We start from the raw sequence: 16420 nt of genomic DNA on the forward strand, positions 1-16420 counted from the left end.
TTTTTATATCAGAATTTTTGTTTTAGTCACCAATCAAATCATTAGTCAATTTTACCCAAAGTCGTGAAATTGAAGTATATTAAAATTTCTTTGCGGAATCCGTTCGGCTTGTATATGTGTTTTTCAAGGTCACCGTATAAAATCCCTTGGTTTACAAAACTAATACTAACATATTAGGGGTGTTGTGATAGCTACAAGGCCTTCGACTAAAATTTTAGTAGTTACAATAGTTGATAAACCATTATAATTTTATCTAAAAACAAGAAAGAAAGTTAACTTCGGGAAGCCGAAGTTTGTATACCTTTGCAGCAACAACATGTGAAACTTTTTTTTAGGATTTTTGTTGATTTTAGTGATGTTAAAAATAAATTATTTCATTCTTTTTTCAGACCGATTTTTATTGCATTGAGTTCGAAATTCTTTAAACATTAAAAAATTTTATTTCCAAGCTTAGAAGGTTATATGTTAAAAAGCACCGAAGATCTAATTTGTTCATATTTTCCAACTAATTTTCCGATCGTTTCTATGACAGCTATATGATATAATCGTCCAATTTTGATAAAATTGAATTAAAAATTCAGAACTAATTAAAAAATGTTATGCAATGGTATAAATATTCATTGGCTTACATCTAATCTTCACCTTCCTGTTATGTGGCAATCCACAATGTACGTAATTATCCTCTTAGGATTACCAATTTGGACAAACTTCCTATTTGAATTGGCAATCTAATCTAATTACCTGCACAACAGAAAAACAATTTGGTTTAAAGTGGTCGGGAGAGAGGGAATGACTGGCAACCTTTCGTACATGCGCACAAAGTCAGTACATTATTAAAGGTTCTTCATTGCCAAACAAAAAAATAATAATACCGTGCTATTACAAAACGCGTGACGCTCGGCATAGATGGTTTTATGGCATGTCTGTTTTTGCATGCGTGACAACCCAAATGAAAATTGTTTGAAGTCAATTGTGATTTCACATATGCCTTTCACTCATTTGTAGTATGGGCAATCAACTGCAGGTATAAAAATATGAACTAAAATTTGGTTCCTCACTTTATGCAATAAAATAAATACATTTTTGTTGATTCATTATACCTTTGCAGAGGGTATTATAATTTCAGTCAGAAGTTTGCAACGCAGTGAAGGACAGGTTTCCGACCCCATAAACCATATATGTATAATCTTGATCAGCATCCCTAGACGTGTCGATTTAGCCAGTCAATTATACCTTACAGCTCCCATAAGTATAATCTGAAAATTGGTGGGAAAATAATATGAAACGAATTATAGCTTCGGTGCTCGGAATATCATTTTTCTTCGAATTAAATTTAATAAAGGTCGGACGACTCTAACATATAGCTGCCCAAGAAGCGGTCACAGAAAAAAATTAAATAATTACTTTAAAAAAAATTGCTATGTAGATGATCGTATTTTCTTTTACTGTAGGATAAAGAATGTTTTAACTTTTTAGAACTACCAATTTAATTTTACACAAAAATGTGAGGACTACAATATTTTTTTTAATATCCTTCAGTTATAGCAATTTTTGAAGCAACATTTTTTAAATTTAATCCAATACGTTCTTTTTGTGTGCAAAGGTAATTTTTCACAGTTTCAACTGCTGTAAAATGTTATTATTATTAGCAAAATTAATAATTAATTGGAAACCAATTATACATTAAATATTAAGTTGACTGTCCAATACTCACAAGTAAAGAAGAGGCACTTTCAAGATTTAATCTTTCAGCGGGGTGCCACGCCCACTTTAACCCACAATCCGGGAAAATCTGTAGCACCTACAGTTTCTATGATAGAAACGCCCACAAACGGTTTAAATCTGTCTGCTGCCCACATAACATACTGAAATAGCCATTAGGTGGCGCCCTAAAATATCGCTTTGCTGCTTATATATCTCCATTCCCTTTCGCTCCCTTAAGCTGACTAACGGGTATCTGATAGTCGTTGCACCCGACTATAGCGTTCTTCCATGTTTCTTATCAAATTACTGTTGTATAGTTTTGAGCATGAAGAGAAATGGGTTGCTTTTTTTCGCATATCAAAAGTTGAGTAATCTCAAGGGCTAAAAATTTAAAAGAAATCGTTTGATTCAATTTTGAGAAAAATAGTCAATATAGAGTCGTCCGATTTTATATAAAATTTAACTCGAAATTCAGAACTAATTTAAAAATGTTATATCCAAGCTTAGAAAGGTTTATATTAAAAAACACGAAAGATATAATTTTTTTTAATTTTTTCCCCGATTGTTCCTATGGGAGCTATAAGATATAGTTGTCCGATCCGGCTGGTTCCGACTTATATACTACCTGCAATAGAAAGAAGACTTTTGGGAAAGTTTCAGCCCGATAGCTTCAAAACTGAGAGACAAGTTTGCGTAGAAACGGACGGACAGACGGACGGACATGGCTAGGTCGACTCTTCTTGTGACGCTGATCAAGAATATATATACTTTATGGGGTCGGAAACGACTCCTTCACTGCGTTGCAAACTTCTGACTGAAATCATTATACCCTCTGCAAGGGTATAAAAAGGGAACGGAACGGAACATCGGATTTCAACAAATGAGATGTCATGTCGCGTACTCTCAGTAAGAATAAAAATAGCCTGAAAACCGGGGGCATAAATCCTCACCGTATCCAGCAGATCCAATTTTTTAAATTTTCACATTTACCGCTTTTATATCTGAAGCCTTGGTTGCAAACTTCTTACTTTTTGATGATACCTTAACCTTACGATTGGTGTATCCTTACGATCGGACCATAATATCAGATTTTCAATTCTGCGGCTATATATAGTACTTGTCTTCGCTCGCTTCTTGCGCCACTTCGCCACTACGTGTACTGCCGTCCATTTAGTAGAATAAGTTAGCCGCGCAGCTCGGACTGCAACAATTTACACACACATGCCTGTTTTGTGGGCGTTGGAGTGGGCGTGGCAAACTGACTTTTTGAGTCAAATTTTTTTTCAATCAATCAATAGTTGATAAGACAAATACTCGTACATTTAATTTAAAAAACTGTATGCGCAACAGTTCTATGCGGATTGTGGGCGTAAGAGTGGGCGTGGCACCCTGCTGAAATAAGCATGAGCTGCGCAGGAAGCCCAGGAATCTTGCCCACTCCTCCACCTTTTCCTTTCTTGGTCATTCTTGATCGTAAGTGCTCTGCACTGCTAAAAATGCATACTAAGTTCCTAATTTTTCCTACCTACATCCGATTTACCTATTTTTTTTTAAATACCCAGTATTTTTGGTAAGCGTGTTCTGATCAAAATTCTTTGCGTTTCTTTAATTTGCAAAGTGGAAAACGGTCTTTTAAAAACGTCTGCAGAACTCACTTGTGGACTTCTCCATTTGGCCCTTTCGAGCTATATTCATTTTTAATGCCAGCACGTGCTGGAGCAGCCGCATTAGGGCTACTACCACCGCTCGTAAACAATGACCGCCACAAGCAGTAGAGAAGGCCACATGTCATGAGAAGCTTAGGACCTCAATTGAAAATTCATTATTGCACCAGGATGTTTTTTATGCCCTTTGGGTGTGTTTGTGGCGATTGAAAGAGGGGGAAAATAATATTTATTGTGTGCACCTTGGAACCCACAACAACCAACCACGTGCCTACTTAGCTAAATCGGACACAGTTGGCCTAAAGTAATGAGAAACAACTAAAAAGAAACAGCAAATCGATTTATTCAAAAATTCAGAAAGGGTTTATTATATCCTACCAACATAAGTATACTGAAGTTGTGTGAAAGTGTTTGATTTGACTCAAATATTGCAAGTATGTCAGGGAGATAACGTTATTTTTAATAGGGGCTAGGAACATCCACTACAGAGATTTACCGTGTTATACCCTTGCAGAGGGAAAAGAGACGTTTCCGACCCCATAAAGAGTGTTTATTTGATCAAGCCATGTCCGTCTTTCCGTTTCTACGAAGTTCGGGATGGTTTCATCCTTATTTCTATTGCAGGTAGTACAAAAGTCGGAAGAAGCCGTACCGGACACCGCGGAAATTTAGCTGCTGTGCTTTCCTACATATTAACTTCCGCTCTTGAGAAATTGGAATACAATTCAAAAAATGTAATCGGTCGATGCTGTCAAAAAAAACTTTTGTAATTTGACCCAATAGATACCCATTTTACAATTTTCTCATTCGACACGCAGCCAAATAAACTTTCCTTTGAAGCGAGAAGTATAGTATTTTTCCGAAACGGGCATTTAAAAACGCCGGCACAAACGTCGTTCTTCCTTGTTAACTTTTCATAAAATGCAAAAAAGATACCGCTGAAGCTAAAGTAATTTCTCTTGTACGCAAACATTATTTGGTTTCAGTAATTCTTTTTTAATTTTATCAGAACAACCAATTTCCATATGAAAATTTCTTTTTAGTGGAGTAATTTAAACGTTCACATTTGTGGGTGTCATGGGTAACAATTTAAAACTAAATAGATTCTAGGCTTTGAACAAAACGTCCAAGCTGCGGATCAAATGGAGCGCTGGCATTTCGTACATTCATTCACAAATAGTAGCGATGTCTTAACTTTTTGAGAAACGGGCTTGTCGCTTCCCAACAACATCCGCCATCCACTCGGGATGTAACTTACGCGCGTGCCGAAACTAATTTGTTATTTATTCGTTAGTTATTTTCGGTTCCTGCTGCTAGCCCTTTGCGTCGCATGAGTATTTGGGCATACGAATGTACAACCTTCATAGAGGATACAACCTTGTTAGCCTATAGTCGTTTTCGTCTATGTAGGTGTCTATAACTATTGAAACTTTAATATGAGAGCAAGAACCAGCTTTAGGACTATCTCGAAAGAAACCAATCCATTGAAGTAAATTTGCGGAAGCTATTTGTAAGTGTGCAAGTCAATATTTGTGTCTACAAGTGTATGAGAATACACATCCACATAAGTGTGTGAGTTTCCATGTACTCGTATAAAGGGATACGGCGCAGCAGCACTACGCCTCGTGCGGATGGAGTCGCAGTGAGCGGAAGTCATCATTATAAATAAAATGTTCAGTTCAAAGCGAATAGGGAAAACAATCATTTGTTGGTGGTGGGGATGGCAATGCTGGGTCTAGTGCGTGGGACAGAAGCTGTGTGGATCTTCCGTGCGTATAATACCAAATATACATTGTGGATGCAGTATGCAGATTTATGATGACAAAATTTACTTCCTTGTTGTATTTTGAAGAAAGCCCCCTTGTTATGAATGGCTTAGGGCTCAATACTTTGTTATAGTTTTAATGTTGTTTACCAATATTGGCATATATAAATGAATATTAGAAACCTTACTTCTTAAAGTGTTAGGATTATCTCTCTTGGAAGTCTTGCAAATTTGGAAAATGTAATTTGAATGTTACTTTTTATTATTTTCTTTATTGTGGTAATTGGCTGGACTAGCATGTAATTGTCAGCCTATACCCCAATAAGCACGAAACAATTATTCTTGGTGGACTTCTTAAGAAGTCCAAGATTCATGCAATTGGTTTTTAAAAATGCGGTATTGCTATAAAAATAAAGTAGGCCTAAAAAATTCGTCAAAACGAATATCAAACCAAAACACACGCTTAGTGAGGTAAAAATAACTTGGCAGTGCAATCGTCCCTAGATTTTTACCTTGTTAATAATAGATGCTTTTGTTTGATTTTTGTTTCAAACATCGTTTTTTATTTACTTTACCAAACGTCATCAATAACAACCTGAATGATTTCAATACCATGAAATAAGGTATGGATATGCACAAAATAGTTCAATGTTAAAAAAAAACAAGAACCTTGCAGTCATAAGAAATAATCAACGCTAGTAACACCGTGCTAAATTTTTAAGGATTGTTGCCAGTTTCAGGTATATTAAAAAAATATTTATTTCATTACTTCTCTGATCATTTCTTTGACAGCTATATGTTAGAGTCGTCCGATTTTTATTAAATTTAATTCCAAAATCTTAACAAAATAACAAGAAAAAACGATATAGTCGAGTGCCTTGTCTATGAGATACCCGTTAGTTAGGAGCAAGAAAGAACTGGAAATGTACAAGCACCAAAGCGATGTTGTAAAGCGCCACCTACCGCGCCACCTACCGCGCCACCTATATGCTATGTGGGGTGCGCATGAAGCCCAGAAATCTGCCTGCCAAGTCTCACACCTCTATCTCTTATAGTTTCCGAGATTTCAGCCTCACTCGGACAGACCGACGGACGGACATGATCTACTCGGCTAGTGATCCTGAACAAAATTCTACGAGTAACGGGTTTAAAAAGTTAAGTAGTACTTTTATTTTTATTACATTTATAAGTCTTAACTTAAATACTAAAATCTATTATTTCAACATTAAATAAGTGAAATAAAGTTGTACAATAACATAATAAATTTAGTTTTCAGGTCTAAAAAGCCTTATTTTAGAAAAAGTGAGGTAAAGTGTACTTTTGTACTAACTGAGTAAAAGAATTAAATAGTCTATAAGGTAAAAACGTTTCATAAGATCTGAAATCTCTTTGAAGATATATTTACACAAGATGAAACGAGCACCACAACTAATTAATTCCATAAAAAGGTCCCAAAAACAAGCTACCAGCCCCTTTGGTTTTGACAACTAAAACTGCTAGAAACAATATATGATTTACCAGCGCTGCCACCTCTTTGTAATCCACCTCTTTAAGACGCAAAAAATGTGCAGCTGGGTCTTGTGGTACATGTGTATATAACCCTATTTACATATGTAACACAGAGTTAACTAGAAAATCGTCAACAGTTGTCAGATCCTTTCCGTCTACCTAGGAATGTGAACGGATCAGGGCTCTTACAACTCGCAGTTCAAAGGGAGCTTTGCCTTTGTGTTTAGGGCTGTTTTGTTACTGAATGCGCTTTGTGTGTTTATTGTTTGTTTGTTGATGGTGCACTTGTTTGGTCAAAAAGCCGCAAACAAAAGGCTGACTGGACCGCGCATAGCTTACAAAGGACTACATTTTCTGCTCCGTTTATCCGGCAGTCCAGACTTCCATCCGCCGACAGATTTATGTATTATTTATGCCTGCTTATGTTTGTGCATTTCTATCTAGCACCAGCCATCCCTTAGAGAGACTCGAAAATTTCCTTTCGTACACATATACTTAAGGACATACAGCGCTCTTTTTATTCCCGTTAGCTCTGACTTGCCATAAGTTAGTAACATGCAAGTGTCGATCGGTGGCGGATACTCTATAACCTAGCCTACAAACGTACATGAAATTAAATTGTGCGACGGGGAAACACAAATGCAAATAATTTACTATTTCTTATAGCTGTATATGTGCTTCTTTGTACTTTCTTTTTATTATACCCTTGCAGCATCATAATCTTGGGGAGCATCACTGGGAGAGTCGATCTAACCATGTCCGTCTGTCCGTCTGATTCTACGCAAACTAGTCTCTCAGCTGTAAAGATGTCGGGCTGAAACTTTCCTAAAAGTCTTCTTTCTGTTGCAGATAGTATATAAGACGGAAGCAGCCGAATCGAACAACTATATCTTACAGCTCCCATAGGAACTATCGGGGAAAAAATTAATAAAAAAAAGTATATCTTTGATGTTTTTTAACATATAACCTCCTACGCTTGGAAATAGCATTTTTTAATGGTTTTGAATTTAAAATTAAATTTTTTCAAAATCGAACGATCGGAAAATTAGTGGGAAAATAATATGAAACAAATTATAGCTATGGTGCTTTTTGACATAGAACCTTCTAAGCTTGGAAAGAACAATGTCTTATTTGTTATGAATTTTGAATTAAATTTTATTAAAATCGGTCGACTATATCATATAACTTTCATAGGAACGATCGGAATTGGTGGGATAATAATATGAAACAAATTATAGCTTTTGCGGGTTTTTGACATATTATCTTATAATATTGGGAATATAAGTTTTCATTTTTTAAGAATTTCGAATTGTGTATTATTTTATTGCAACAGATTTTAAAATATTGAAACTATTTGCCATTTGAAAATTACCTTTCTTGTTTACTTAAAAATTAGATAACCGTTAGATGGAGATGTACATGCGGAAATAAAGATCGTAAAAGTTAACCTGCCTGTTATCAGAATATGGTTATGTTGGGGCAGACAGATTTTAGCGTTGTGGGCGTTCGAGTGCAACTTGCGCTGCGTACCAAGCTAAGGAATTAAAATCTATAATCCTTTTTCTTTATCCTTTACCGTTTCCAAAATCTCAGCGTTTGTGGACAACAACTTGGCAACATTGATTAGGTCAATCAATAGGTTTTGACAAAAGCAATGAATTTTATTAAGCAATTCTTAGCCCACCGCTTTGGTCGGCTTTTGGGAGTTACAGTGGGCGTGGCACGTTCGCGTAACAAACCTGAGCTGGTTCCGAAACTAAGGAAAAATCTGAAATATAAGCCATCTAGCTCCATCTAGCACAGCGTCTACACAGACATACGGGCATGGCTGGATGGACTCGACTTGATGCTGATCAGGAATATATATACTTTGTGGGATTGGAGAGGCTTCCTTTTTCAAATACAATATAACCTTTAGTCTACAAATAACGGGAATTAAAATATATGTCTTGAAATATGTCCTTGCAATCAAATGCTCATTAATATTTTCTTCGGATGTGAATTGTTTTCTTATTTGAAACTTATCCAAAATACATTTTTACAGAAAAACCGACAAAAAAATTTCTTCACGTAAGTTTGGGGGCCGCCCATTTAGACAACTAGTACCTATTAAAAATACATAAATGAGTCAAATATCACGCACGTTAGAACTCATACACCCCAAAAGTTTTCAAAGCAAGGTCAACAATATTTTAATGTTCAAACCAGGGTCAGGCCACGTTACCGCCCCCAAGTCCTTTTGTGATTATTACACTTGTCGCACCCCATTGGGCTTAGTCCCGATGTTATTGACTCACCCTGCTGATTACTATGTTTTCCGAAACCGTCAATGTCTGGTTCATCATCTGCGATGTACTTATTTTGTCAACTTTTCTTGGTCATCACGTACATGCAATGACGTTTTGTGGCTTATTATTCTGGTTGGTTTCCTTGCCGTATTCTCCCCATTATAGCCAAAGACTCTAAAAGGGGATGAAGTTTTGCTAATACCATACTGATTTTCAGTCAGCTAAGCTACTTTTATAAGAGAAATAGGGCTAAGGTTGTTCGATTGTGTTCGAATACAGGTCAAACTCATATAATAAGCTTGTGCCTATACAACAAAAAAATCGATTGTTAAAGTGTACTTATATATCTAAGAGTAATGTAGTCCTCAGTCAATTGCCTACTTTACGTATTAACACCCATAAATATTAGTTACTACATAAAACAGACAGACTTAAGCGTTTTGGCCATTTGTGGGCTTTAGAGTGGGCGTGGCACTTTTTTTTGGTGAATCGATAATTATTGATGAGACAAACACATTTCATTGGACGTGGCACCCCGCTAAAACAAACTTGAGCTGCACAGGAAGCCCTGGAATCTGCATGCGACGGCTAGTGATCCTGATCAGGAATATATATACTTTATGGGGTCGGAAACGCTTCCTTCTACCTGTTACATACTTTCCGACGAGTCTAGTATACCCTTTTGCTCTACGAGTAACGGGTATAAAAACTGAACAAATGCACACATATTGAGTTGAACCAAATATAAACAACTTTGGCAAGCCGAAGTTTGAATACCCTTGCAGGTATAAGGAATAATCAACATTTGTATCCATAATCTTTTTTGGGAAATCGTTTAAGTTCTTATATATAGTTCCGCACTAATAACTTGATTTTACGAATTTTGTGAAAATATAAGGATTATATGATTTATATTTAAAACAAAAACTTCTGATACCAAACAAAAACACCTCTTAAGAAGGTAAAAAAATAGTAACGAAAAAAAATTTGTATACCAACTTTTGTGACGAAAATCTACAAGGTAAATACACTTTCTATATTTTTTACAGCAACAACACTCACTGACTGCATGGGTAATTTTGTAGAAGTTTTTAAAACTTACCCACTTCTTTTATTGCTGCCCAATCATTGTAACGATATTTTTTCTAAATATTTAGCATCTACTAAGCTCTTTTCATATGTCATTTCTGTAACGAAAAATGAACAGTGAGTATAGTGTTAAGTCATATAATATTTATATAACTTGTACAAATCGTAAATAATATTTAAACTCTTATAAAATATGTCATTAAAAGTAATGACAATGTTAATTTGGTCCCAATAAAAGCACTTTTAAAAAACAGTTTGAAGTGTAATTTCATATGTTATATACACATAAGAAATTACGCTTTATATGATATCATTGAACATTGAATTTTGAACATTAAATTTGTATTAATATCTTGAGGATTTGCAAAATATGGCAAACTAAAAAATACTTAACTTTTTCTATGACGCTCTATAAATGGCACCCAATAAATAGAAAAAATATAAATAAATAAATAAATGTTAATATCTTCCACAAATCAGGGTTGCAAAGTTTTTGGCTCATTCGAAGGGGTTTTTGCTCTGAAGGGGTTTTTGCTCTGAATTAAGTATAAGTTTCCTACGCCCAATAAATCCGGAAAACCCTACACTAAAAAGTTTGATTTAGCTTACATTTTGCAGACACTTTAGCTAAAACAAGTATGTATGTCAAAGACTTTTAAAAGTTGTTACATTTTAACTATTTACAGACTTTAACCTTGGAGTAAAGAGGTATTAATGTAGACGTAAATCCTCGTAGTGCCAAAACGGACCACGAGGATGTGCGATGGCGAGTACTATAAATACACGAAGAAATTAAAATCTACAATGTTACCACTGATACAGTAATCGAAAGGTATTTAAAAACTTAAAAAATTGCAAACCAAGGCTTAAGGAAAATCAATTGGTTTGAGGGAAAGAGCTGTCAAAATTTAAATACGCATCACACGAGACCTCAACTGACAAAAAATAAAAAATTTATGTTACCTTTTTGTCAGTTTGTCCCAAAACATTATTTTAGAGAACTGAAAATTCTAGACGATGTTAAACAGCTCAATAAAGGAGATATTAGTTCGACCTTATGAAAAACTAGCTAATTTGGCGAGAAACAGCAACACATAAATAGCTAAATGTTGTATCCCCGTAACTTTTGAACTACTAAAGCTACAGGCTCGTTATTTTGAAAACATGATTTGTCTAAATACGAACTTTTAATAATTATGGGCCAACGTTTTTTTATTAATATTTTTTTTAGTTTTTTTCTGATTCCTCAAAAACGGTAAAATTGAGTTACGCATAAAAAACTTTAATTCTATGAAGTTTGGGAAATCAGATATCAGATTTTCAGATATTAAACAAAAATTAAACTTAACAAGATAAAAAAATATAGTGGCGATCTCACCTTTAACAAACAAAAGTTGTGATATCAACTTTTGGCACAAAAATTTAGTATACGATCTAAAAATAAATACACTTTCTACACTTTTTACATTCTGTACGCTTTGTTAAATATGCTTTGCTTAGTTGTCGGATTTTGATTAGGCGGTAAGTTTGTAACAGGTAAAACAAAGCGTATATCAAGATCACTAGAGGAGTCGATCTAGTCATGTCCGTCTGAACGCTGAGATTTCTGCAACTAGAAGAGCTTCTTACGCAGCTCAAATTTGTTTCAGCAAAGAAAAATTATGTATATAGTAGATCCTTTAATACATTTTCGTCACAATAGTTCATATCAGCATTTTTTTTTTGAACTGGGAAATGTGACCAGTTTTGTTAATTAATAACATTAAAACGTGACTTTTTACAGCCATGTGTTGTACGTCAAAAGTAAGGGAGTCTTAATAACTATTCACTTAAGGTCAAAAATCATTAGAGCCGTTGAAAAATCATTAAAAATCACATAAATGTGAATGGGTTACGAAAAGTATTCTATCATTCAAAAAGCATTTAAATTACCTTTCCTTCGATGCTTAAGCTTACAATAAGTTAGTTCAAATTATGAATATATTTGGCTTTTGTTATTTCAAAGTACTTATGCCGCCCAGTGTATACCTGTTTTCTCGTTAAACTATCTATTTTTTTCAAAGAGGGTAGAACTAATGTAAATAACATTTTTTTTCATAGTATATTGTGTTTTAGGTCCCTAAAATACAATAATAAAATTTGCATTTTATCATAAAAACACGTCAATAGGAGATCGTCAGTGACGTCATAGATTGAAATTCAATGTAAATAGTATATTTATTTTGAAGCTGGTTATTATCATCCCCTGCTTGGTTATAAGTATGGGTCATTTTCGACTCCAATAGAGAAGGGTGGGCAGACGTATGTTGTGGGTGCAGTTTGTGGTTGAACATACTCTCAATGTAATTCCTAACGCCGTCCCTCCATATGGTGTGTCCGTAAAAAGGAAATCTTTTTTACTACTATTAAATTTCATGAAATGTGAGCACTCGGACATTCTATAAATTTAATATGCATGCTTTTTTTAAATCAGCCATAACAACAGAAGCGACCAAGACAGAGACTCTTATTATAGTCCCACTGCGGTGTTCATATTCAGCGTAATTGTGGAGGAAGAAAGGTGTTGAAGTGCTGGACATCTTTATTCAGATTTATTATACTTTATTTATATACTATACATTGTATACTAACTAAAATAAAGCAAAAATAATTTTTAAAAGAGCAAGTGAGAACGCTATTGTTGGTGTCATGGACTATCAAATAATCATAATCATAATCGAGGACGTATGGTCGTTTAGAGGGCACCCTGCTGAAATAAACTTACGCTGTCCAAAAACATTACATGAATCATGAGTATGATTCCTACGTACATTACACTATACTATTATTTACTATTTATTTATTTATATATTATTTTCCCACTAATTTCTCGATTCTTCCTTTGACAACTGAATGATATAGTCCTCCGATTTTGAAAAAATGTAATTCGAAATTGAGAACTCATTTAAAAATGTTATATCCAAGCTTAGAAAGGTATATGTTAAAAACACGAAAGATATAATTTTATTTAATTTTTTCCCCGATAGTTCCTATGGGAGCTATAAGATATAGTTGTCTGATCCGGCTGGTTCCGACTTATATACTACCTGCAATAGAAAGAAGACTTTTGGGAAAATTTCAGCCCGATAGCTTTAAAACTAAAAGACTAGTTTGCGCAGAAACTTTTGGGAATGTTTCAGCCCGATAGCTTTAAAACTTAGAGACTAGTTTGCGTAGAAACGGACGGACAGACGGACATGGCTAGTTCAACTCGTCTTGTGACGCTGATCAAGAATATATATACGTTATGGGGTCGGAAACGTCTCCTTCACTGCGTTGCAAACTTCTGACTGGAATCATTATACCCTCTGCAAGGGTATAAAAAGACAGTTGAATTTCATTTTAGGCAATCATATACAGCAGTTAATTAAAATATGACGTTATCCTATTATTTCTGTAATTAGTTTTTAGTTTTCTATGAATCGGAAAGCTCTAGACCTACAACGGGAACGACTTGCAAGGGTACAGAAACTTCGTCTTTCTGAAGTTTGTTTCTATTATTGCTTAATATACAGGTAGGACGACTTTTTTATATAGCTGTCATAGGAACTATTGGAATACTATATACAAATCTTTATGATTATATGATTAAAGCTCCAAGGGTATAAAAACTTCATATCGAATTTTTCACAACGACAAATGATTTTTAAACGATTGACAGTGAGGTAATGCTGCTTATTAAGCACATCTGAGGCACATCTGCTCCGCATGTGCCTATCCACTCACTTATGTATATTTGTAACGTGCGCGTATTTGTAGGGTGATCGTGTGGTAGGGGCTCAAAACACCTACTGGGGTAAAAAATGAAAGAACAACAAATTTATGACATTTTAGTGATGAAGAGTTAAATTAAGATAAGCTGGCAACAAGCTAACACATTTTTAAGAATTGTCTTTTCGTCCGTCTCAACGCTGAGATACTAAAATGCTGAAATGTTGTAAATGAAAACTAAAGTTATTTTCAACGGGGTACCATCCCCAGAAACGCACATTTTGCTTAAGCCTGTCTACCTTTTTTATACACTTGCAGAGGGTTTAATGATTACAGTCAGAAGTTTGCAACGCAGTGAAGAACTGTTTCCGACTTCATAAAGTATATATATTCTTGATCAGCGTCACTAGACGAGTCGATCAATCCATGTCCCTCCGTCAATCCGTCCGTCCGTCTGTCCGTCCGTTTCTACGCAAACTTTCACAAAAGTTTTCTTTCTATTGCAGGTAGTGTATAAGTCGGAACCAGCTGGATCGGACAACTATATCTTATAGCTCCCATAGGAACTATCGGGGAAAAATTTTAAAAAACATTATATTTTTCGTGTTTTTTAACATATTCCGTTCTAAGCATGAATATAACATTTTTAAATTAGTTCTGAATTTCGAATTAAATTTTATCAAAATCGGACGAATATGTCATATAGCTGCCAGGAATGATCGGAAAATTAGTAGGAAAACATGAAATAAAAATTATATCTTTTGTGTTTTTTAACATATAACCTTATAAGCTTGAAAATAACATTTTTTATTTAGTTCTGAATTTCGAATTAAATTTTGTTAAAATCGGTCGACTATATCATATAGCTGTCATAGCAACGATCGGAAAATAGTCGGAAAACATGAAATAAAAATTATATCTTTGGTGTTTTTGAATAACATTTTATAATTAGTTCTGAATTTTGTATTGAATTTTATCAAAATCGGACGACTATATCAGCTGTCATAGGAACGATCGGATAATTGGTGGGAAATAATATGAAACAAATTAAAGCTTTGGGGCTTTTTCACATATTATCTTACAATATTGGGAATATAATTTTTTATATTTTTAAGAATTTAATATATATTTATATTATATATGTTTTTAACATTTTAAATTTAAAAACCAATTTAATAAAAATCGGATTACACTACCATATAGAAGTCAAAAAAATTGTCTAAAAATAAAATGAAATAATTTTTTTTTAAGCAACAATCCTTAAAAATTTTACATGATGTTACTTAAGTTGATTATTTCTTATAACTGCAAGGGTACACAAACCTCGGCTTGTTGAAGCTAACTTCTTTTCTTGTTGACATATAACTTTCTTAGAAATAACATTTTTTAATTAGTTCTGAAATTCGAATTAAATTTTAATAAGATCGGGCGACTATATCATATAGCTGTCATAGGAACCCACTAAAGTTGATTATTTCTTATAACTGCAAGGGTATACAAACTTCGGCTTGCCGATGTTAGCCTCCTTTCTAGCCTCCTATAAGTTTTAACGACAAACGTAAAGCAACCGTTTGCCAAGCTTCTGGGCATAACAAATCTATCTAAAGGGTAATCTTTGGATTCGGATCCGAGTGCAATGTGTTCTACTATCAGTCGTGCTGCTTTAGAATGCGTGTGACGATCACATGTAGATTGAGACTGAGTCGGAGACTAAAGCGAAAAGTGGTTTGGTCCCCTCCGGTTCTTTAAGTCGTTGGAATACCGGTAATACATCATTTTGCGATGGGCTAAACCTCAGTTGCAGCAGCAGCACCAGCAATGGTCACAGAGTCGTTGATTTAAACTCAAGTTTTGTTTCTGTCTTTTCTTGGGGGACCGTATGATGATGTCCGTGATGTCTGTATTTTTTTACAGCCTTGTGCAGAAGAAACAGTATTACGGACGTTTGTAAAAGTAAACAGGAAACAACAATGTAGTGGAGGGTCTCGACTATCGAATACCCCTTACTTAGCTAAACGAATAAAGCTTATATTATTTTAGAATAGACTCTAGCAGCCGCATTGGTGTGAGGTGCGGTCTCCGAAACAGCTGATTGAATTTACTTATTACACCCGTTTCCAGTAGAGTAAAACTTTATACTAGGTTCGTCGGGAAGAATGCAGAAACCAGAAGCAGGTAGAATGAAGCGATCCGACCCCGTAAGTATATATATTCTTGATCAGGATCATTAGCCGAGTCGATCTAGCCATGTCCGCCTGTCTGTATGAACCCGTAGATCAGAGAGTCTGTTTCAGCGGGGTGTTACGAAAGTTGGCGATTTAGTAAAAATCGGACGACTCTAACATATAGCTGTCTAAGAAACGGTCAGAGAAATACTGAAATGAGTTTTTTAATACCACTGAAGCTAGCAAAAATCCTAAGCAGTTCAACAAGGTGTTACTAACGTTGCTTATTTCTTATAACCAAGGGTATACAAACTACGGCTTGCCAAAAATCTGGTTTCAATACGTATTGTCAGCAGGAAGCCAAAAAGTGCAGTAAAATGGCACAGCCCGCCTCAACAGCTCCAATATTCAAAAAATTTTATTTTACGCATTTACCGCTCACTCTCCCAAAGTATTCTTTTCGAATGCTGTATCTCTTGCCACGAT

General features: G+C 34.9%; 1 protein-coding gene across 3 annotated transcripts in view; it reads right to left on the reverse strand.

Annotated features, from left to right (window-relative positions):
- LOC108036010 (transcription factor Sox-5) overlaps positions 1-16420 on the reverse strand; it is a 63370-nt gene that overhangs the window by 40850 nt on the left and 6100 nt on the right. Inside the window, exons 1-2 of one of the 3 annotated variants that reach the window (XM_050886850.1) lie at positions 11398-11415; positions 10033-10117 (exon numbers count right to left, since the gene is read on the reverse strand). The exons of 1 other annotated variant lie outside the window; for it this stretch is intronic. The gene's annotated coding sequence lies outside the window, so the exon portion shown is untranslated. Of the gene's footprint in view, positions 1-10032; positions 10118-11397; positions 11416-16420 lie in introns of those variants that run through there. One more of the 3 variants, XM_017111922.3, reaches the window with a different exon arrangement.

Source organism: Drosophila biarmipes, chromosome 4 (assembly GCF_025231255.1).
Source record: "Drosophila biarmipes strain raj3 chromosome 4, RU_DBia_V1.1, whole genome shotgun sequence".
Taxonomy (NCBI): Eukaryota; Metazoa; Arthropoda; class Insecta; order Diptera; family Drosophilidae; genus Drosophila; species Drosophila biarmipes.